The sequence below is a fragment of the Pongo pygmaeus genome, chromosome 13 (genome assembly GCF_028885625.2).
Source record: "Pongo pygmaeus isolate AG05252 chromosome 13, NHGRI_mPonPyg2-v2.0_pri, whole genome shotgun sequence".
In the NCBI taxonomy this organism is placed as follows: domain Eukaryota; kingdom Metazoa; phylum Chordata; class Mammalia; order Primates; family Hominidae; genus Pongo; species Pongo pygmaeus.
This window is the reverse complement of record NC_072386.2, coordinates 54,427,362-54,452,499: the sequence shown is the minus strand read 5'-3', so window position 1 is coordinate 54,452,499 and position 25,138 is coordinate 54,427,362. Positions and strand designations below refer to the sequence as shown.

The 25,138-nt window shown below is 35.4% G+C and overlaps 1 protein-coding gene and 1 pseudogene across 9 annotated transcripts in view; one reads left to right on the top strand and one right to left on the bottom strand.

Annotated features, from left to right (window-relative positions):
* Positions 1–25,138, bottom strand: part of RFX3 (regulatory factor X3) — a 321,175-nt gene that overhangs the window by 253,151 nt on the left and 42,886 nt on the right. The window lies entirely within an intron of this gene.
* On the top strand, positions 9,010–9,709 carry LOC129043854 (uncharacterized; annotated as a pseudogene).

Sequence of the window (25,138 nt, the reverse complement as noted above, 5' to 3'; positions counted from 1 at the left end):
GAATGGAGGAAAACTGTGTCCTCACATGGCAGAAGGCAGAAGAGGACGCTCCTGAAGGCTGTGTAAAGCTGTTTTTATAGGGGTCTTACTCCCATTCACAAGGGAAGGAGCCCTCATGACCTTATGACCAGTCCCACGCTCAAATAGTATCACATTGGCCCTTAAGTTTCTACATCTCACTTTTGGAGGAGACACAGTCTAACCGTGGCACTGTGGGACATGGCAGTGACAGTTAAACCACAACTTCCCAGGTCTCTTCATATGAATTTCTTTTAAAACATATCCACTTGATTTGTGGCTAGTGTGATAATTTGACAAACTTATATGCAAAATGTTATGTTAATCATTATTACAGACCATCTTAGTTTCAGGTAATCATTTCAGATGGCTAAGCTTTTTTCAATCCTAATTCCCTCATCCAAACTATTAGCTTTTGCTCCCAGCTTTATGTGATATGAAAATGTGATGTGCCTGTTTAATCAAGTCCATGATAAAAATGATTAATAGAACAAAGTGAAAAAAACAGCCACGTCATGTCACTAGAAATACCTTTGTCCAAGCTGACATCAATTCATTCATCAAATTATTTCAACCACCCATTAATTTACCTGGCCCAATAACCTAACTCCTAATTTGGCCATCTATTAAATATTTCATAAACATTTCATGAGACACTGTCTGAAACCTTGCTAAATCAACTTACTCCACCTACATGGGAAAAAAAAAAGCCACATGTTTAACATGACACACTCCTAGTAAGCCCATGTGGTCCCTAGAGGACTGCTCAAGTCCTCACAAGTCATCTGTCTAATCATCAGTTAAAGAACTGTCCCAAGGGCCAGGTGCGGTGGCTCATACCTATAATCCCAGCACTTTGGGAGGCTGAGGCGGGCGGATCATGAGGTCAAGAGATCGAGACCATCCTGGCCAACATGGTGAAACCCTGTCTCTACTACAGAAATTAGCTGGGTGTGGTGGTATGCACCTGTAATCCCAGCTACTTGGGAGGCTAAGGCAGGAGAATAGCTTGAACCTGGGAGGCAGCAGTTGCTGTGAGCCGAGATCGCACCACTGCGCTCCAGCCTAGCAACAGGGCAAGACTCCGTCTCACAAAAAAGGAAAAAGAAAAGAAAAGAATTGTCCCAAGGATAAACATAAAACCTACTAATCTTAAAATAGGAGAATTCTACCTTTTGCTCTCTTTTTTGAAAATAAAAACAGTATCTGCATGATCTTTAGTTTTCTGGCATCTCTGTTACTGGTCATAATGGTTCAAAGATTACCTAACCATTCATATTTGCAAGTCATTTAATCCTAGGACATTAACTAGTTGAGAGCAAAAAAGTGCTTTCTCATCATTGCTTTACCTTTCTTAACTTCAATTCCCTTGCCACTGTCATTAGTCTTCTTTACTAAATTTGAGTATCATTTTCTTTTGATAGAGAAATTAAAAACCCAGGAGTTCCATAACTCTGCTTTCACCCCACTATCCAGTATTACATCTGTCCCAAACAGTAGTTTATTCTATTATTATTTTTTTCATGATCTGAACATGTTCTAGTACTTAGCATCTTTACAAGCCTCAATTCATTTTAGGATTCAGCTTCCTGTGTGCCATTCTCTCAGTTTTATAAGACATTTGTATTTGTGTCCCAACCTTTTCTTACTTATGAGAATCATTTTTGCTTATATGGTCAGTATTTCACTTTAAGGAACTCCACACACTTCATTCATTCAATGAATGTTTTACCGATTGCCATCTATATGCAATTCACCAAACTAGAGTAAAGAATACAAAGATACCTGAGATCTATCTGGTCGCTGTCTTCAAGGAATCTAGACAGAAATATAGACTGCTAGGTGGAATTGTAGGCTTCTATATTCCCAAGATAAAAATAAGTGCTGTGTGAGCAGAGTACAGAGCAACTAGCTCAAGCATGAAATAGCTGCTTAAGTCTTCATCAAGGAAATGACATCTGAGTTGAGTCGTGAGGAAGCAGTCATTAGAAGACTGGAAGTATCCTAGGGAACAGCATGTGCAAAGCCATGGCAATATAAAAAAGGACATTGTTTTCATGCAGGAATGATGGGCTTCATGCAGCTAGGATTTAAGGCGCATGAAGTGTAATTCCAAGAGATAACTTAAAAATATGGGGTCAGTTATTAAAAAGGCCTTGTAATGTAAAGTCACCAATACATAGAATAAATAAAATGAAGCAAGTGCTCTCTACAGAATACTATGCAGCAGTTAGAAGCAGCAATCCAGATGTATGCCATTGATATAGACAAGATCTTTAAAACAGTGCTGAGGTCAAAATAAATAATGTCTAGAGCATAACACAAGGAATACAAATTTAAAATACAGGCACGTCCAGTATTTGTCTGCACACAAAATAAATCTACATGTCTTACAAGCACACATACAAATAAAAGGATTCAGATCAGAAACACCAGAATTTACCTATGGAGTAGAAGAGTAATGGGGGTGGGAAATAGAAACAAAGTGATTTTTTTTTAAAGCAGATATACACCTGTTTTATGACCCCCAAAGTCTGTATGTTTTCCTATAGGTGACAAAGGTTTTAAAGTCTGGGAATGGCAAAATCTAATGTAGCTTTTAGGAATAAAGTTTGGCACAGTGTAAAGAATACAGTCCTGTAGTTATAGTTTCTTCTGCAGTCAATGAACATGGGTTCATTACCCTTTTTCTACACATGCTTAATAGATCTTTATTATTCTGTAAGAAAAAGCTAAGTATAAGACTAAGCTACCAATAAGTAAAGATGGATATAGAAACTTTGGTAGTAGAAGAAAGTGAAGACAAGAGCTGACAGGGAATAAGTAGTTACAGACAAAAGCAGCATCTTAAAACTCAAATTTGATTATCTGCAAAGAATAGCATTGAAAACATTCCTGCATTGCCGTAGACACTGAATTAAATAAATGCTAAGAATTTCACCAAATTGAAGATCTGTTCATTTTCTTGTAAGTGTGCCAAAGGGAGAGCAATGAGAAATTAAAATAATGCCCCTCTGAGTATGTCTTGGGAGCTCAGAGTAAAGATCTCTGGAATAAACTCATACGCGCCCTATCACTTGAGAGATGAATCTTGCATTACACCAAGAACTGCTTCATCTGTACAAACAGACTTTCTATAGAACTGTAACTGAACACTACAGGCAATGAGCCAACACTTTTAAATTTCATCAAGCTCTAGTGCCAGGTGACAACTGTTTGCTGTGACATGATTTATGCAACACATTTCATCTAGTTATCTCAGAATCAAAGGAATTTTACCAAGGGGTTCTCATTCAGATAAACAGGAAGAATTTCCACCCCAACCACATCTGTGAAAAGTGGAAGACACATGGTAAGTTTCAGGACAAGATCCCACTGATTAAATTCTGAGAATAAAGGACTGGAAAACCTAAAATTGGAGCACTTACTGGGCACCCCTCTATTATGAAGACATTGTTTTACATTTGGATGCAGTGAGCTAACTAAAAAGCGACCTGAATCAAAATAAATTTTATGAATAATAAGTGAAAGTATACATAATACATAACAATACTTATTTATATAACTTTACATTTCCATAGACACACTCATGAGAGTCAGAATTTTTTGTTTTGCTCTTCCCTTTTTGTTCTGTGCTGCAGTAATTTCATGGGGATTCTTTTCCTTCTCAATCTTCTCTTGAATTATCACTTCAGCCCCTAGTTATCTCATCCTACTACATTCTTATCCATTTTACTCAGAATAAGTTATAGTTTGATAGAAGGTAGAATTTAAAAGAGGACATCTTCCAATAATAACTCTAATACAATTTCATTTTGAAAGTATTTTACCTAAAGAAGGTTATCTATGTTATCCATGGATGGTGAGAGTATGGGCGTAGTTCCTTTCCTCTTCGTAATGTATGTGTTGCTTTTGTAATCGAGGAAAGGGGTTTTAAATAATGATATAGTGACATGATGGAGAAAAAAAAACTTTATTATAACAAATGTTCAACTTCAAAAGATGGTTGGTTACATATCAAAGGACCCTAGTCTGGCATCTTTCTCTTGCCTTCTACCATTACTCTGGCTTACAACCCAGCTTAGACATGAATACACAAATTCATCAGCTTTATTATAGGGAATGTGACAAATTGGACAATGGAAGGCAGGGGCCAATAAAACCCAAAAGTTACAGAACAGGTACTTAGAAAAGATACTAAATCTATTCTGGGCTCTACAAATTAAATTATATGTTACTAAAATGCTCAATTTTCTTATGAGATGCAAATTAAATCAACACCAATTTAAGAACACAAATCCTCTTACACCTCAATCTATGCATGGATGAAACTAAATAATCTAATATTTTAACAACATCACATAATAGATTTAATATTATTTTTAAAAAGTCCTTGTTCCATAAAACAATCATCACCCTATTTGCCCAGTTTTCCTCTACCTTATACTCATCAAATAAGATAAACCAACATTTTAAAAAATGTAATTTTCAATGTTCAATTTTACTTTCCTTAGCTCTAAACTTGAAACTGATAAACTCAGTCATTGTAAAACCTTATTCATGTCACTTAGTTCATTTTGATCTACTTTAAATGAAGCAGGATTTCATAGACTCTCAGAGCTAGTACCTTACCTCCCTTAATCCCATCCCAACCCCATCCCAGGCTTAGGTAGTTATAGGCTACACATGCCCACTATCAAAAAAAAGCTTCAAAACACTGTACTATTTTCTTGCCATTTCCAAGTATACATGCTTCTATTTCTACAGTGAGAAAAGACAATGCTTCCCTAATCACTTAACCAATTTCCTAACAACATATTATTTTTATTATATGTGTAACAGAGAACTATAAACGCCTCTCAATACTTCTCCTGTAGTCTTACTCCAATGTATTTAATGTTCTCACCGATTATTTTTCTTATGACAGGTTATCACAATTTATAAAATCTGGTAGTTTTGGTACATTTTAACATCCATCGCTGAGATTTACTATTTCTTATTTTCTTTCTCATTAATATTTATTTAAAATATTTACTTAATATCAATAATATTTATCTAAACTAGATAGATAAAATACATGTAGCAAATGTTTATAAAGCTCTTCACAAGGTTAAAATTCTAATATTTTTAAATGTATAAGAGAGCAACAAGCTATTTTCATCACAAAAAAATATAAATTGAGTTTCATGTTTGTCACCCAATAAAGTTCACCATTTTTATTCATTTAATCCAACTTCCCAATCATCCAAAACAATTTTAACAGATACCATGTTAGATGGTAGACAGCATTTGAAATCCTGATCCTAAAGTTCACAGAATGTGCTTTGGATGAAAATAGAACAGTTTTAACAGCAACATGTAAAAAGTCATCCAACGAGGTCAAATCAGTGACTAAGCAATCTAAATACATCTATCAGTTTTCTCATCTAAATGGGATACAATTTAAGAACTACTGCAAGTTCAAGGAATAGTTTCCTGCCACAAAGAACTGTTAGTAGAACAATATTATGCTAGAAAAAGAATTTTTTAATTTAATGTAACATAACAATTACCACTGACAAGTTGTTAAGCTGAAATATAAACAAAGTATGACTTAATGAGAATGTACAAGAGACTTCACAAAATGTTTACGTGAACAAAAACAAAATAATATAAGTATTAACATCTGTGAATATATTTTCATATATCATATCTATGGCTTATTGATATTAAATTAATATCCAAAGCTGTTAAATTTTAATTTGCATATCAATTTTTACAAAGGCTTATATAAGCATACCTACATAAGCTATTTTATTTTCTGTTTTACTTTTTGTTTTTACATACAAATAATCATTTGGAGAACATCTGAAAGGGAGAACACACCCTTTAATACATATTAAGATATTTCTTATTTCAGTCACAAGAAATAAGTTGTTTGAGTGCCACAAGTGAACTTTTGTGTTTTCCAATTCATAATTAAGTTGGGATTTACTCCTCCTGAAAATAAAAGAGGCAACATTCTCCAACTCATTTTATGACACCAGTGTTACCCTGTTTAAAAAGGAAAAAAGTGACAAGCATACTACAAGAAAATTTAACTACAGACCAATATCCCTTAGGAAGACAAATAACAAAATATCTGTAACAAAATCCTATCAAACCCAGAAACATACATATAAACAGATAATGACAAAATGGGATTTATCCCAGAATTCAAGGTTGCTTTATCATTAGAGTATCAATCAGGATATTTCACCAGATTAACAGACTAAAAGAAAAAGTATAAGGTCATCTCAATTTAACACTCACTCATAAATAACCCTCAGCAAACTGGCAATTGAAGGGAATTTCCTCAGCCTAATAAAAGGCATCCAGAAAGAAACTATAGCTAACATCATACTTCATAGGGAAGGACTGAATATTTTCTTTCTAATATAAGAGGGCAAGGATATCCTCCCTCCCCATTTTTACTCAACACTGTAGTTCCTAACCAATGCAATAAGGTAAGAAAGATTAATAAAAGGCACACAAATTAGAAAAGAAGTAGTAAAAATTGCCTTTATTTGCAGACAACATGATTGTTTATGCAGAACATTTTTAAGAGTTTACCAAAAATTAAATAAAGCTATTAGAAATAGTACATTTAGTAACATTACAGTGTTACAAGGTCAAAATATAAAAAGTGTACCATACTTCAATACTAATCATATTGTATTTCAATACTAGCATTGCTAATATTGCATTGCTAGCATTACAATAGCATGTGATGTCACTTATAATAGTATTAAATATATAATGGGAATAAACTTAACAAAAAATATATGCAAGAATTATCCACTAAAAACTGCAAGACACTGGTAGGAGAAATTAAAGACCTAAGTAAAGAAAGAGACATATCATGTTCGTGGATCATAACACCCAATATTGTTTAATATATTAATTTTCTTGAAACAGATCTATAGAGTCAACGCAATTCCAATCAAAATCCCAGTAGGCTTTTAAAAATGTATATGAAAATGTAGAGGACATAAAGTAACCAAAACAATTTTGAAACACAAGAGAAAGTGGGAGGACTTATATATTACTTAACTGTAAGATTATGAGCTACAATAATCAAGAAAATAGGGTATTGTCATAAAGACAGTAATTAAAAAATGGAATGGAAAAAAACCCACACATATATATGGTCAATTGATTTTTCAATGAAAACGCTAAGGTAAGTAAATGGAAAAATTATTGTCTTTTTCAACAAATGGAACTGGAACAATCATATACCCATTTGGAAAGATACAACACCTCATATCATATACAATAATTAACTCAAAATGTATCATAAGCCTAAAAATGAGATCATAAGCTACTAGAAGAACATACAAGGCAATCTAAATGATATTCGTTTAGATAAAAATCTTTAGCACTCCACAAAAAGCACAAAGGAAAATATCAATAAATTGGGCTTCATCAAAATTAAAGACTTATTCTTTGAAAAGGCACACTTAAGAAAATGAAAGCACAAGCCCACAGACTTGGAAAAAAAAAATTGGAAAACATATCTCTGATAAAGGACTTGTATCCAGAATATGTAAATATATATACAGAACTCAATATGAAGGAAACAAAGAACTGTTTTTTTAAAACTAGGGGCTGGGCACTGGGGCTCATGCTTATAATCCCAACACTTTGGGAGGCCAAGGCAGGAGGATCATTTGAGCCTAGGAGTTCAAGACCAGCCTGGGCAACATAGGGAGACCCCACTATCTACAAAAAGTTAAAAAAATTAGCCAGGCATGGAGGTACACGCCTAAGGTCCCAGCTCCTCAGAGGGTGAGGTGGGAGGATTGTTTGGGCCTGGGAAGTCAAGGCTGCAGGGAGCTGTGATCATGCCACTGCACTCCTGCCTTCATAAATAAAAATGAAAATAAAAAATAGGGAAATGGTTTGGACACTTTACATAAGAATATATGCAAATGACCAAAAAGTACATGAAAAAATGCTCAAAAAATTAATCATTTTAGGGAAATACAAAGTAATGTAACTGTAATGAGTTACCATTACACCTTCATTAGAATGATAGCTAAAATAAAAAGAACTGTTAATACCAAGTGTTGACAAGGATGTAGAGCAACTGGCAGGAATGCAAAATGGTACAGCCACTTTGGAAAACAGTTTGGCAGTTACTCAGAAAAGTTAAAACATACCCTTATCATATGACTCAGCAATCGCTTCGTACACATTTATCCGAGTAAAATAAAAACATATGTCCATAAAAACACTTAAATTGCATAACACTGTGTCTGTATAACTGTTTTATTCATAATAGCTAAACCCTGAAAAAGAAAAATTCCATCAAATAGTTATCAGAACAACCAAACTGCGGTATAGCCACACAGTAAACTACCACTCAGCAATAAAAAGGAACAAACTGCTGATACATATACAGGTAAAATCTAAAAGAGGCCAGGTGCAAAAACTACATACTGCATGATTCCATTTATATAAAATTCTAGAAACAGCAAAATTGTAGTACTATAAAGTAGATCTGTGGTTGCCAGGAGCAATGAGATGGGGTAAAGGATTGACTACAAAAGGGCAGGAACAAACTTTTGGGAGTGATGGAAATGATCCATATTTGGTTGTAATGGTGGAACTCAATTGTATACATCCGCCAAAACTCATCAAATTGTACACTTAAAATTGGTGAATTATACTGTAAGTAAATTACATCCCAATAAAGCTGATTTAACAAATAAAAGCAATTAAATATATGTTGAAGACTTTTATACTGGTGGGAATGTTTGATAACTTACCCATCCAAGAAACAGTTCCAATTTGTTAGATCTGAACAGGTAAAAATGTAAATACTAAAAAAAAAAAAACATTCAAAAGGTATCAGTGGAAAAGTAAGCGTCTCTCTCACCCCTATGACTTCTATGCCTTTTACCACTTAATTTATATTCACAAGGAAACAATATTGGTATATAAGGACCTGTTCCTAATTAAGGTATCTATATGTTAAAGGGGTACTTTATTAAAATAGAAGAATCACTAACTCATAACAATATGCAGGTCATTCTTTTCCAGAGGGGAACTTTCCCCAAAGCCCTTGCAATCTGAATTATTTATCCCTATAAATCAAGAGTATCAGTAGTCTGACAGCATCTTAGTATCTCACTTCCAACAACCTGCCAATCCTTGTTCTAATATCTTGTGGCAAATATAAACCATTTCTTATATGTTAATCTGTTTTGCTTTTTTTCTTTTTTTGAAACAGAGTCTCACTCTGTTTCCCAGGCTGGAATGCAGTAGCATGATCTCAGCTCATCACAACCTCCGCCTCCTGAGTTCAAGTGATTCTCCTGCCTCAGCCTCCTTAGTAGCTGGTATTACAGGCATATACCACCATACCCAGCTAACTTTTTTTTTTTTTTTTTTTTTTTTTGTATTTTTAGTAGAGACAGGGTCTCACCATTTTAGCCAACCTGGTCTTGAACTCCTGACCTTAGGTGATTCACCTGCCTCAGCCTCCCAAAGTACTGAGATTACAAGCGTGAGCCACTGCACTTGGCCCATATGTTAATCTGGATATATTACAAGTTCAGTGAAAATATCCTTAAAGAGTAACTACAAAAATCAAAGCTATTATTCTTATTCTACAGGAGTTTACAGTATACAAAGAAGAGAAGGTATTCAAACAGGGCATTTTTATTAATAATACAAGATACTATATATCTCAAAATAGAGCAGTGAGTGGTAAAGATAGTAAGTATTGCTACGGTGAAAAAAGAAAAAGCAAAAGTGGACTCAAAGGAGATGGGGGAACTTGAGTATTCCTAAAAATCAGGATTTGAAAAAAAAAGTGAAGGACAGCATTCTTAGCAGGGCAAAGAACAGGAGAATGATGCAGCTGTTACCATATGAACAACATTTTCAGTGGTCAGAGTAGAGACAACATATTTGAGTTGGAAAATAAGAAAGAAATACAAGATTGGAAGTACAGAATTTATTCAAACAGCATTTATTAAGTACCAATTATATGCCATGCATAGTACAGAAATGAGCTGTTTGAAAAGAAATTCCAGACTAAGAAATTTTGTCTTTTTACTCTGTAGCAGGAAAATAGAGTTCTAAAGAACTCATGGCAAGATTTTAACCAATCTTGGCAACAAATAATTTTAAATAACAGAAAAACAGAGACTCAGGAAGGTATACGTATATGCTTAAGGTCATATAGCCAAAATCGAAGCAAAAATCCCACATCTTCCTATTCCTAGCTCCATGCTCCTTGTCTCTACTGGCTATATCCTTTAGTCCTTTTCATTTTCTCAAGCAAATAATAAATTATTAAAAGAAAAAAATGTGATGCAATAAAAGCAATGTTTTAGTCAAATGCATATGGCTAGGTTGTACGGGCTGAATTAAAAGATAAAGAACATGGAAAAAATGAAATCTATTAGTATAGGTTGGCACAAAAGTAATTGTGGCTTTTGCCAATTACTTTCGCACTAACCTAAAGTTACTGTAATAATCTAGGAATTGGTGGTAGCAGTAGGAATGGAAGCCACTGGATACAGGACTTTGTATAAAAAGATTCAATTAGATGTCTTATTTGAAAATACCAAGAGATTCAAAGATAACTAGGTGATTAGTAAGTAGAGCCACTGATAAAATGTAAATGTCAAGAAATGAGTCTATTTTATTGGGGAAATCATCTACCGTGGTCAAATTATAGCCCAAAGTCAAAGATATTAGATCAAACATTTTATAAGTTTCTATCCCTGAAACAGAATAATCCAGTTTACTACCATCCTTGGATCTTTTATTTACAAATACTTATCATTTTCTGTCTAGACTTAAAGCCTAGACACCACCCTCTATCCAACCCCCAGAGGTATTCATATGCATAAAGCCCAATAAGAGTTTATGCCCACTTCCTGGAAACCTCTAAGAGAGAGCTGATATACCTAATCTAAAGAAATATATATATATATACACACACACATATATATGTATGTGTGTGTACGTGTGTGTGTGTGTAATTAAGTCTATCACTGAGCCAAGGCTTTCTTTCAGGGCATCGGGGTTATTTGTCCATCATAAGTAAATGACTAATCTCCATATCATACATTAAGGCTTGCAACTGAGAAAGTATTTTAAAACCTACATAAAGATGAATCTATCTTCCCTCTTACATGAAAATTATTTCTTAAGGAAAGGTTATATTCATAACTTCTTCTAAGGTCCTGAAGAATTCCATTCACTTATGATATTAACTTATTAATGAAAATACTGGACTAGTAGCTCTTTAATAATTATAAATCAAGACATCCAACAGAATAACTAGTTTTCAAAAGAGGATAACAAAGAGGGTGAGGACCAAAGAAGAAAGAGCTAAACCCAAGTAAAGCATATGCAACCTGGAATGGAAAGAACAGAGGCCAATGCTGCTCTTTGCAATGGCCAGTAGAGGCTGCCAGTGTACAAGCACACACAGGGCTTCCCCTCCCCGCCTCCCACAGACACAGAGTTGTCAACAAAATAAGAAACATTTCCGTGGTATAATATGAAGCCCAGCACTCTAGGCTCATCACAGAGCATCATGCAGCAGCAATCACCAAATGTCCTTTCAACCATGGCTTCTGGGTATGTGTCATGGGAACAAAAGAAAGCCAGAATATTTTTTGAGTACTTTTGAAAGATGATCGTATTTAGCTACTGTCTGACCAAAAGAAACCACCAATCCTATGTGATTACCTTTCCAGAAGTGATACCTCAAGTTTTACAGACATGTAAAAATGGGTATTTTCCATGAAAGATAACTCAATTTAGGGCCTTCAAAATCCTTATTTGAATAGATGTATTATTCGGCTTCTTCAAATACAGTGAATTGTTATAGCTAAAGGACTCAGTTACTGAGTACAGAGACATAATTTGATCTAAAATTTGTAAGTATCATTCTTAAATTACAAATACTAACATACTTAAAAGGAATTTATTGATATGTGGCAGTCAGGTGGCATTCTGTCCATCTGTGCCCCTCACCCAGAGCCAAAAACACAAAGACACTCAAGTACACCAAGTGGCAATCACTTTTTAAAACTCATTTCATGAATCTGCTCTACAATTTTAAGAATTATGTATCTGGCCCTTTTTGAGCTCCACAACACTGCTATTTCTTGTAGAGAGAAACTTTGCTGTCAATCACTGCTCCCTTTTGCCACGCAAATATGTGCTGCAGCTTTCACTTGTCATTCCTATTATATGTAATGTAGGCAGCTTAGCACTAAATCAATTTAAGGAACTGCAGGAGTTAAATACATACATTATTATTATGATGACAGAAAAGGCAATGAATGTCTTGCAGCTCCATTTGCTTTCTTTGTTAAGAAAGAAAAAGCTAATTATCTGCAGCTGTCAACCATGAAGACCTAAATCTATTTAAGTCAACATTAGCCTTGGACAACTGAAAATATTTCTCAGATTTTTACCCGATTGTTTTCTTTTTGAAAAAAAAGAAAAACCACATACTTTCATTACAAAATATTAAACATCTAAAGGGCAATGTAAAAACAAGTTGAAAAACGTAAAACTACACACTTGTATCCCTTTTCAAAACCAATTCATTTAATATTTTTTAAAACTGCCTGTCAGTTTTTCGTAATACCCACTCTCTAATTAGTGTAGCCAAAATTTAGAAAAATGCAAAGCATCTCCACATAAACTCATTAAAAAAACATTCAAGTGAAAGCCCAGACTATTGGTTACAATGAAACTATGTTACAGATGATCAAGGGATAAATTCTGTTCATTTATTTAACAAAAAAAGAAAGAAATACACGTCCCAAGTTGAACTGCTGCAAAAAGACAGAAAATGCATACTGAATTTGTGTTCAATGTAGGAACACAAATATCTTATGCTTCTGTGTTCATATACTATTTCATATACATTATTTTCTTTACCTACCAATCTTCTATTTCCTAGTCTAGTACCATTAGAATCCAGAACTAAATACTTGCTTTTGAATTTTCTTTTTTCAAATTTAAGGATCAACTTCGGTATTTTTCCAGGACACCCAATAAGGATGAAAACAATATTTTCAATAAGTCAAAGATAAAGTCAATATATAAACTATGAAATCTCTCAATACTGTGTTCTAAAAAGTGCACAAAGGTCATTATTCTTGATTGTGAACATAAATTTTTTTTGCACTTGTTTTTACTGGGTCAATGATAAAATATTATTTTCCAGTTTTTTTTTTTGGAACAGTTCTTCTCATGGGAATACACTTAAAACTATTTTACAATTTCACATTAAAATACTGTCCAGTTAGCTTTCAAATAATTTTTTAGACACCAATATAGATAAATTCAACCGTACAAAATCAACAATGAAAGAAAAACATGACATGTGACCCAAAATAATTATAGTTTTAAAAATTATAGTTCATGTTGCAGTGAGCTGAGATCGCACCACTGCACTCCAGCCTGGGCGACAGAGCATGACTCCATCTCAAAAAAAAAAAAAAAAATTATAGCTCATGTGTGAGTCCCTAAACCAGCCTTAAAAAGGAAGTCTTTTCAAAGTACACCTGACCTACAACTCCTAGATGCTGATTTGCCACAAGCACCCCTGCAATATTCAGGGATCACTATTGTAATCCCCAATCTCAAATGTGTCAGAGACAAGAAAGAGAAGGTCAAGAATCATTAGTATAAATAGCATAAAAATCAAACACATCTCAGATCCAAAGAATGATATGCAAAAATGGAGAGCCAGTCAGGTTTAAGTATAGACACAGACATAGCCTATGTGGTAGGTTAAAACAACAATGGTAGGTTAAAACAACAACAACAACAAAAACAGCATAGCTATGTGGCCACAAAATACTAAGTAAATATTTCACTGTCACAAACTAGCAACTGACAGGGGCAAGATTCCATCTCAACTTTTCACAACAAAGCCCAGACTCTTTTCTTTTTTTTTTTTTCGAGACGGAGTCTCACTCTGTCGCCCAGGCTGGAGTGCAGTGGTGCGATCTTGACTCACTACAAGCTCCGCCTACTGGGTTCACGCCATTCTCCTGCCTTAGCCTCCCGAGTAGCTGGGCCTACAGGTGCCCACCACCACACCCGGCTAATTTTTTGTATTTTTTTTTTTTTTTTTTTAGTAGAGACGGGGTTTCACCATGTTAGCAAGGATGGTCTCGATCTCCTGACCTCGTGATCCACCCGCCTCAGCCTCCCAGAGTACTGGGATTACAGGCGGTGAGCCACCACACCAGGCCAAAGCCCAAATTCTTTTCACAGCCCGATACTAGCTCCAGAGTTCTTCTCTGACATGGCTTTACATTTTCAGAAATCTGTATCTATTGTGATTGAGAGACAGTTGCTATCCTTTACAATTGATGATGCTGGTGAGATGTTATCATCTATGCATATAAACAGAGCACAATTGACAAAAGTATTAGGAGGTGATCCTTGTCTTAAAATGAGCAGGATAAGATAGATGACCTTCAAAGGGTTCTTCTAGCATTCTAACATTCTACGAGTAATTTATCTTATTAAGATGTTTGGGAACACATAAAAAATCTCTGGCTATTTCTTTTCTAACTTTCTGAAATCTGTTCAAGATAATAACTCCTACCCCATCACTATTTTACAAAAATTTAAACATAGTATCTACATTAATGTAATTCTCACAAATCTGTGATGTTGATTATTTTATACAGATGAGAGTACTGAAATTCAAAAAGATTGTGGTGCCTTGGCCCAAAGCACCAAATTACCAAACAGCAGAGCAATTCTAAAGGCGAATCTGTCCCACTCACAGCTCAGGACATTTACCCTTATATATATTAGATGCTGCCATAATAACAGCATCCATTTGTATATCACTGTACCTTTGTCACCTGTTCCCTAACTTTGTCCTCAGAACAACCCTGCAATAAAAGAAGGCAAGTAATATCATTCTGGCATCATTTTACAAATAACTGAGTCTCGGAGACTTTAAATCACTTGCTCAAGGATCCTTACAGAGTAATGGTAAAGCCAAGTCTCAAACAGAGGTCTCCTAACTCCAAGTCTAGTGTTTCTTTTGTCACTATATCTGACTGTCAATTACAAGTTTGGCTTCAACATATCTTTGAAACATTTCTATGCCTACCCTGCTTAAACTTGTCTCTCTAAGTGTGAAATTCATTAAGTATAATTGAACTCATGAAAGCATTGTTTATGCTTATGTGTGGCATAATAACTTATGTTCCCAATATAGAATTACGTTTAAAATATATCTGTCTAAGACTTTTAAGAAAATTCTCACCCAGATTTTGAATGATCAAGAATAAGGTGGCTAGTTATTACAAAAAATCCTCCTTAAATACCAGCAAGGGGGAAAAAGGGATGCCTAATTTGGGAGTTTGTTGAATTATAAATCAGCCTGCTCCTTACATCCAATTTATAGAACAGACAGTAGTACTGCCTAGAATTCTGTCTTCACTTCTTCAGAATCTTTCTACCAAATGCACTGCGATTACTGAATGATCTTATTTAGTAAACCAGCTTCTTGCCCCTTCATTAGGTCCTAATCTAAATTGTAGTATAAAGACATAAGGTTTTCTACTCGTGGCTGACTTATGATAAACAGCACTGGCTGGCCATGTGGCCTGATGGGGTCCTGGGACACAGAAGGGTCTTTTTTTGGACTTTATCAGTCTTAGGGCAGGCAATTTATTTTGAGCCAGAAAAATAAAATATAATCTTAGGCCATCTGGTTCTGTAACACACTGTATTTGTTTAGAAAGGTCACTGTTGTCAAGTTATTGAATGTTATCTCCGGAATTGACAGGAAGGGGGAAGTTTTTGAAAGAAGGCCAAGAATATTAAAGCACCGGATATTAAGGTGTAAAGCAGTATTTAAAAGCTTGGGTTTTAGTGTTAAACAGACCACAGCTCAAATCCTAGCTCCAACACTTACTACTTAAATGACCTTGGGCAAGTCACTTTCTTTCTTAATTCAATTTTCCCCATCTATAAAATCTAGATAACACACCCTAGTGAGATATTGTAATGAGAAAATGATATAATACATATATGTCAATAGCTCATAGTTATCATTCAAAATTTATGTAATAATTATTTTCAGTATAATTTTTGTTCTAATTTTTGTTTTGCCTGAAACCAAAATTTTCATTACTTTTATAAACACTTCTCCAGACAGCGAAGTGTAATTCCAATACAGAATCACAATTTATACTATACAAAAGATATGGATTTAGAGCCTATCCCTAACAAAAACTTCAATCTATCTTAAGGATTTAAGCAACATTCATTTCTTTGTTAAATCAGATATGTAGCAACTATTATTTTGTCAGTGAAATGATTGAGTTGCTGTGTCAGTGAAGAATGAATACTAGGCTTATCAAATCCCTATCTGAACAACTTCAGGGGGACCAATACTGCTGTTTTATTGGACAGTTGCTATAGTATCCTGATGTTCCTATGCAATAGTTATTTTCTGTACATTATGTAGTTTTCTATTAATGTTGCACAGCAGTATTACGATCCAACTATTGCAGTAACAAGATGATCCAGAGTTGACTTAGACAGGCTATTCAGGCCCTTTCCTTTTGTGAGATTAGCAATGTGGTTAAAAATATACTAATAATTAAAACACTCATAAAAAAGTAGCTCAATCAAAACTCCATCTAGAATGTTGCTGAGGAGCAACAGTTTCAATTCAGCAGGCCAGAGTCTGGATCGACTTAAATATCCCTTAAGGATCTCAATGGTAGGCAAACACTTCACCTGTGGAATTATCTCCACACATAATTGGATTTCCCAAATCAAAGTAGGCACTATAAGCCAGGGCAAAAGCTGCAGTCTTAGGCTAGAGAAGAAGATTTCCATCTGTTTTCTACTTCAAGTATTAGCTGCTACAGAGTTTCCCCTTTGGTGTCATAGTAACAGGCACATATTTTTAATATGAACTACTGAGTTCTCTTATTTCTCCACAATACTGACCTGAGAGATCTGAAAATCCCTAAAAACATATTTCTAACTCTGGGGTCTAGCCAAGAAGACTGCCTACAGACTAACAAAAGTCTAAAACATGCATATTTAATTAGGGGTTATAAAGACAAATGGATCCAAGAAATGTATAAGCCTATATAGAATAATACACATGAGAAGCTCTCTTGATCAAGCTTCACTTACCCAGCTTGCTATGTAAACCCACATTGTTCATTTCCTCTTTAACCATACTGACAGATGCCCACAGAATACTGAAAACTCACAGCCTGCAGGAGTCTCTCTAGCATGCCCCTCAACACTTCTGCTCCCAGCTGCTGAGCTGTATATTCACCCAGAACAATATTTGTTCCAAAACCTCAACAGGGGAGTTTTATTGTTATTGTAATTAGCTAATTTAATTAAATATCACATAAACCATAAAAGCAAAAATAAAAGGTCTTGTATCTTTAAAAACTAAGTCAAACGCATTGAAAATACTTGATAAAGGCAAGTCACTACAAAACACTGCTGTTGAAATAGGCAAAGATAAGAGAAATATTTTTAAAACTGGGAAAAATAATAAAATGTAGAATATAATGTTTCTCAAAATGTAGCATGGAAGCCAAGCATAGAATACTGAGCCCCACCTTCCATAGTTCCTGATGCTATGAAATTCCCCTGATGCTGAGGCTATGAAATTCCCATGATGCTATGAAATTCCCAAGATGCTGAGGCTGCTGGGCTGGGAACCACACTTTGAGAACCACTGCTCTGCAAGTGTCTCAATTTTTTAATCTATATTAAAGAAATACAGCATAAACTGGATATGATTTGTTATAGATGTAGATTTATATAATATATAAGACTTGCAGTTCCAATCAGCAAGCCTATATTGAAAAAAAGGCCCTTGGTCCTAGTCACAAAAACAGTCTATTTATACATTTTGCACATTTCAAGTTAAAATGTTAGTGAGAAGTATGCAGCACTTTTTATGACCTACCTGTTTTAACTGACTTTTTCTATTAACAGTCAAACTACAAGAACCAATCTCATCAGAAAAGATCCCTTGTCAAATACAGACTATGAAAGTACCACTGAAGTTTCAAAGTTCCTTTACCTTCACCATTTGCAAGAAGGAAACTCCGTGATTGTCTCATTGGTTATAAGACTTCCCCAAAACACAAACTCATAGAAGCTCATAATATCAATGACGCTTTTAAAATTAAAGTTAAAAGGTTTAGTATCACTCTCTCCAATTTATAGATGAGATTACTGACTCAGAAGAAACATATCTAAAAGTCAGCCAGCCAACAAGTGGCAGCCAAGACTCTGAGTACAGATTTGTCTCCAAAAACAGTGCTTATTTTCCCAAACCACAAAATATTGCAGTATAATCTTTAAAAGAATCAAAGACAGGTTTGCAACAATACACCATTAGAACCCTAATCAATCTAAATGTCTGCGAAACAGAAAATGACCAAACTAGCAGCCAGGTATTGTGGCTCATGCCTGTAATCTCAGCACTTCGGGAGGCCAAGGAGGGAGAATCACTTGAGGCAACCAGGAGTTGAAGAACAGCGCGGGCAACACAGGAAGATCCCATCTCCACAAAAAGTAAAAAATTAGCTGGGTGTGGTGACACACGCCTATAGTCCTAGCTACTCAGGAGGCTGAGGCAGGAAGATTGCTTGAGCCCAGGTGATCAAGTCTGCAGTGAGCTATAATTGTGCCACTGCACTACCAGCCTGGGCAACAGAGCAAGACCCTGTCTCCAAAAAAAAAAAAGAAAGAAAAAGAAAAAGGAAGGAAGGAAGGAAGGTAGGTTGCCAACTATAAACAGTTACAAATGGATGATTATAAGCATTATATCTTCATCTTGAACATTGTAGGGTCCAGCCCCACAAGGGTCAGTGAGTTTTTCTCCCCGTGTGCAGAGACGAGAGATTGTGGAAATACACAAGACAAAGAGATAAAAGAAAAGACAGCTGGGCCCGGGGGACCACTACCACCAAGACGCAGAGACCGGTAGTGGCCCCGAATGCCAGGCTGTGCTGTTATTTATTGGATACAAGGCAAAAGGGGCAGGGTAAGGAGTGTGAGTCATCTCCAATGATTGACAAGGTCACATGAGTCACATGTCCACTAGACAGGGGGCCCTTCCCTGCCTGGCAGCCGAGGCAGAGAGAGAGAGAGGGAGAGAGAGAGGACAGCTTACGCTATTATTTCTGCATATCGCATATATAGCGTATGCAATAGCATACGCTATTATTTCTGCATAATATTATGATATTATTTCTGCATATCAGAGACTTTTAGTACTTTCACTAATTTTGCTACTGCTGTCTAAAAGGCAGAGCCAGGTGCACAGGATGGAATATGAAAGCGGACTAGGAGCGTGACCACTGAGGCACAGCATCACAGGGAGACGGTTAGGCCTCCAGATAACTGCGGGCGGGCTTGACTGATGTCAGGCCCTCCACAAGAGGTGGAGTAGAGTCTTCTCTAAACTCCCCTGGGGAAAGGGAGACTCCCTTTCCCAGTCTGCTAAGTAGCGGGGGTTTTCCCTTGGCACTGACGCTACCACTAGACCACAGTCGGCTTGGCAACAGGCGTCTTCCCAGACGCTGGTGTTACCGCTAGACCAAGGAGCCCTCTGGTGGCCCTGTCCAGGCATGACAGAGAGCTCACACTCTTGTCTTCTGGTCACTTCTCACTATGTCCCCTCAGCTCCTATCTCTGTATGGTCTGGTTTTTCCTAGGTTATGATTATAGAGCGAGGATTATTATAATATTGGCATAAAGAGTAATTGCTACAAACTAATTATTAATGATACTCATATATAATATATAAATATATACATATAATTCATATGATATTCATATATAATCATGTCTATGATCTAGATCTAGTATAACTCTTGTTGTTTTATATATTTTATTACACTGGAACAACTCGTGCCCTTGGTCTCTTGCCTCGGCATCTGGATGGCTTGCCGCCCACAGAATATAATCATAAACATCATCTATAAGCTGAACTTATTAAGTGCCAAGAGAGGATCATCAAATATAGGGCACTGGAAGGCAGCTAGTTTATCAGCATTGATGCGAAGTTTAGTATTTATGGACTGCTTGAAAACAGAGGAAGAGATGAAGTAGCTCAGTGACAGCAATCACCATTAAGATGATGCCATTAAACCAAGTCAATTTTAGAAACTAGAGGCAAAGACAAACAGCACCTTATCTCTGCCTTGTAAGATAGTGATGCATTCATGTTGTATTATAAATTCCAGAAGAGAACCATATCTGTAAAACTATGAAGGAATCCATCTTTTATGTATCATAAGCCCATCAATACAACTTTATAAGAATTGCTTCATTCAGTTGTGTTTTAAATAACTGGAGAAAAAAATGTTACAAACAAAAATGCATTTACATGTATTTTTATACATGTCTTTCATAATGCCTGTAGCTACCTTTAACCATTCCTCTTTATTTCTTCACACGGATTAAAATTTACCATTAAGTGTCCTTTCATTTCAACCTGAAAGACTCCCTTTAACATTTCTTAGAGTTCGTGAAAATCCTTTCAGTTTTTATCTATTTGGAAATGTCTTAATTTCACTTTCAGTTTTGAAGAAAAGTTTAGCTAAATAGAGAATTATTGGTTGACAGTCTTTTTCTTACAACGTTGAAAATGTCTTCTAGCCTCCAGGGTTTCTCGTAAGTCAGCTATTAAGCCTATTGAGGATTCTCTGTAACAAGTCATTTTTCTCTTGCTACTTTCAAGATTTTTCTTTAAATTCAACTATGCTGGGTCTAAGTATGGATCACTTTGGGCTTATTCAACTTGGATAGTGAGCTTCTTCAATGTGTAGCATAGAGTAATATTTTTCAGCAAGTTTGGAAAGTTTTCTGCCATTTTTTTTTTTTAATATTCTTTCTGCCTCATTCTCATCTTCTGGGAATCCTATAATGTCCATGTTGGCACAACATTTAATGGAGTCACATAGTCTTTTGAGACTGTTCATTTTTCTTTCTGATCCTCACATTGAATAACCTCTATTGACCTAACTTCGAGTTAAAAGATTCCTTCATTTGCCAATTTATATCTGTTGTTGAGCTCCTCTAGTGAATTTTTCATTTCAGTTATACTTTTAAGCTCCAGAATTTCCTTGTTTTTTAATAATTTCTATCTTTATTGATACTCTTTCTCTGGTGAAATACCATTCTGATACTTCCCTTTAATTCTTTAGACATGGTTTCATTTAGTTCTCTGAATGTATTTGTAATCGTGAACTTAAAGACTATGAAGTCTAAAATCTAGGCTCCCACAGGCACTTTTTTTGTTAGTTTTTTATTATTATTTGTCTCTGTGTGTTATATTTCCTGTTTCTTTGCATTTCTCAATTTTTGTTAAAACTGAACATTTTAGGTAATATATTTTAACAAATCTCACATCAGATTGCTTGCTCCACATTATTCCCCTAAATTTTTTAATCATCAGTGTGTTGTTTTTCTTGATGCTGCCTCTTTAATACTTTCATGAACAAATTTTACAGATCCTGTATTCCCTGTAGTGTGTGGCCACCGAGTTCTCTGCTAGAACTTTTTTGTTTTTTTTTTTTAAGGATCTTGTTTTTATTTGTAAGCCTGGCTTCCTAGAAGTCATACCTGGACCAGTAAAATGTAGTAGTCAACCAATGATCATTTAAAAGATTTCCTTAAATGCTTTGTCTATATGTCTTCTACCCTTTGCCAAAGAAATCTTCATGAGAAGTCATACCTTCAAACTTCAGGAAGCTTACAAATAGCACTGATTTTCACTTCCTGTTTACACAGTGCCTCAAGATCAGTCAGAGGTGACATTCTCCTTTCCCAGGTCTTTTCTGGGCATGTGTACAGACTTGCACATTGTACAGCCTTTTAAATACCCAGGAATATGCCAGAGCTTTCCAAAGTTCCCTATAGTTGGCTAGTTCTCCAGACTTTCCTTTTAAATTCCTGGCCAGCTTCTTCCTTTGCCTCAACTGAAATCACAGCCTTAGGCAGTTGACATTTTGCCAACAGTTTGCTATTGTTTCAGTAATGCCCTGGGGGTAAGCTTTTTCTTCCCCCTACTGAGCAGAGTTCAGAGTCAAATCAAATATCCAACCACTCTCTCTGAAAAGAGTTTTCCCAGGGAGCTGCAAGTTGGGATAAAATATTAACTATGCTCTGGGGATGGTGCCTTTAATGGAGCTCCAGAAGTGGTCAGCTCTCTCCATTGTCTGCAATACTGCCAGCTTTTGGCTACACCACTAAGCTGGAGAGAGAGACGAGAATAACCCCAAGTTAAAATATCACAGACCCCACTGGTCTTCCCAAGATTCACTAGTTTTCTCTTGGACAGATGATTTTCAATTCATACTCCTGCTTAATTGCCAGAATTCTAAAATGGCTGATTTTCATTATTTTACCCATATTTTTGTTGTTGTATAGGGAGCACAAATTCACTGAGGCCCTCACTCCACCATCCTGGAAGTTGATCAAGTTCTGTAATACTGTGAATTTATAATTTTCAGGACAAAAAGATCTTAACCAAAAAAAAAAAAAACAAACAAACAAAAAAAACCCTCACTTAGTTTGATTTTTTAAAAATATACTTAAAATTTTTAGATCACTGATTCTTATCTCTAATAGAAACTTATGAAAAAAATTTGTATTTCAGTACTTAAATGAGAGTGAAACAGATCTGTAAGAAAGGAAAAAATAAACTGCATAAACAATTTATCACATCTTTCCTGTTAACTAATATGTGAATCATCAAAAACAAAGGTGATTACTGGTCTCAGAGCCACTCTCAGTCCTAAACGGCCTCTCAAATCTTTTGGGGACAACGGAAACAAGTAAAAGTGAGGAGGAAAGCCTAGTCCATCTTGTCTTACTTGGCTGACTGAGGCCAAACCAACTATACTCTGATAGTAAGAAATTTTTTTAAAACCACAGAAAACTGGAAGTAGGAAATCGACAGAAAAGAAGAATCAGACACTTGACTTAGGAGGCAACCCTATCTCTTGAGATTTCTCTGAAGAGACTCAGAACAGAGATTGAGTTTACCTCAGATTCACCCAAGTATAGGCCAAAATCATGGGCTTCTGGAAGAGAAAAGAGTTGTTCACTACCATTTCTCTTTTGTTAGCTGGTATTGGCAAGCCAAAGGAAAGACAAAAACTGTCAAGGTAGGCCGAGAAAAGTAAACATCTTTTAGCAAGGCTTTTATTTTCAAGAATATTGTCGCATGTTTCTTTTGCTTTTCTATTGTTGTGTAACAAACCACCCCAAAACTTACTGGCACAAAACAACCACCATTTTATTTGGTCATAATTCTGCAATCTGAGCAGGGCTCAGCTAGGCAGTTCTTACACTCATCTTGCTGGTGGTCATTCATACTACTGCTTTCAGCCAGCAGGTGAGAAATGAGATCAGCTAGGATACTAGCATGGCTGAGTGTCTCTCTCCATGTAATCTCAGAAATTCTCCCTCTCCATGTGGCCTCTTTTCCACTGGGTCTCTCTAGGAGAACAGTCAGATTTCTTACATGATGATCCTGTCTCTCAAAAACACAAAAGCGTAAGTTGTCGGGCCTTTTTGCACCCAGACCTGGAAGAGCTTTAGTTCCTTTGCATTCTCTTCGTTAAAACAAGCTACAGGCCGAAACCAAACTGAAAGGAAAGTGACTTCACAAGAGCATGAATGCCATCAATGTAACAGACAACTAAAACATGCAGGCCAATGTTCAGATGACTGGAATGGACACAACCACAAGAAACTATAAAATGGCTAAAGCTTGAAGACTGGGCAATTATAGTCAGATTCTATTCTCTGTTCTTTCCCACAATGAGAGTCAATCTAGGTTCACCGGGAATCTTAATTATAAGTGGAACCTGTTAATCACTTACAAGCCATATGACCTTAGACAAGTCAATTAATTTCTCTAAGCTTCAGCTGCTGTATTGTAAAACAGGAAAAATTATACATGCCCTGCCTGTCTTAGAGGAACGCTGTAGAATAAATAAGACAAATAAGACAAGAGCTTTGAAAGCTGTAAACTGCTATACAAATATAAGGAAATATTATTTACCTGACAGGATGGTAAGTATAATCAACCTAGCTAGGCTCCATTCTCCTATTAATAAAATTATAATCATCATCAATTACCCTATATGCTAAATTACTACCACAGCAATATTATATATAATAGCAAGCTAACATTACATTATGTTTTGTTACTATGAAGAATAATAACACTAACTACAATTTATTGTTGTCCAATAACTCAATACAATAACTCAATACGGCAGGTATTATCCCTCATTTACAAATAAAGAAACTGACACTTGGCTACTTTAAGTAACCTGCCCATAGTTACACAGCTAGTAAATGAAAAATCCATTCTTAGCATCTAATGCCTAATAGGCACTTGATAAATATTTGTTGGATAAATTAAAGAACAAATAAAGCCAAGGCTATCTGGCTTTAATGCAACGTCGTTCAACTATATCAAAGGATTTCTCTCTCACAATCCTTATTTTTATATACAGCTATTAAAACTGTAATCATAGCAAACACATCTAACTAACATGAACAATTTAACCTTCCACATCAAGAAAATAGTTTCCCATCTGAAAAGTACATTTTTTAAAAAGAAAATCTAATATTTCACCTATCTAATGAATTATTTTGAATTATAATGATCATGTTATAATGTGGGGACATCAACTGGAATAAAAAGCAAAAAAAAATTACATACAAAAATCACTAAAACAAAAAGAATCATTTTTAAATTAAAAAAATAGGTGCATTATGGATCACAAATTTCCATATCCTATAATATGAAGAGATCTTGAAATTTAAGAAGAGGAAAAGAAACTGCCCAACAGAAAAACAGACGGAAGATATAAATGGAAACTCAACAAAAGAAATACGAACAGCTAATGAATTCGTTGTATTTTTGTCATTAGTTATTGAAGAAATGCAAATCCAAATAGATTTTTTCAACTATTCGATTGCCAAAATAAAAAAATAAAATAAAAAGACTGATTATATCCAGTGTCAGAGTAAACAAAGAAACAAAACATTAAAGCATTATTGCTGG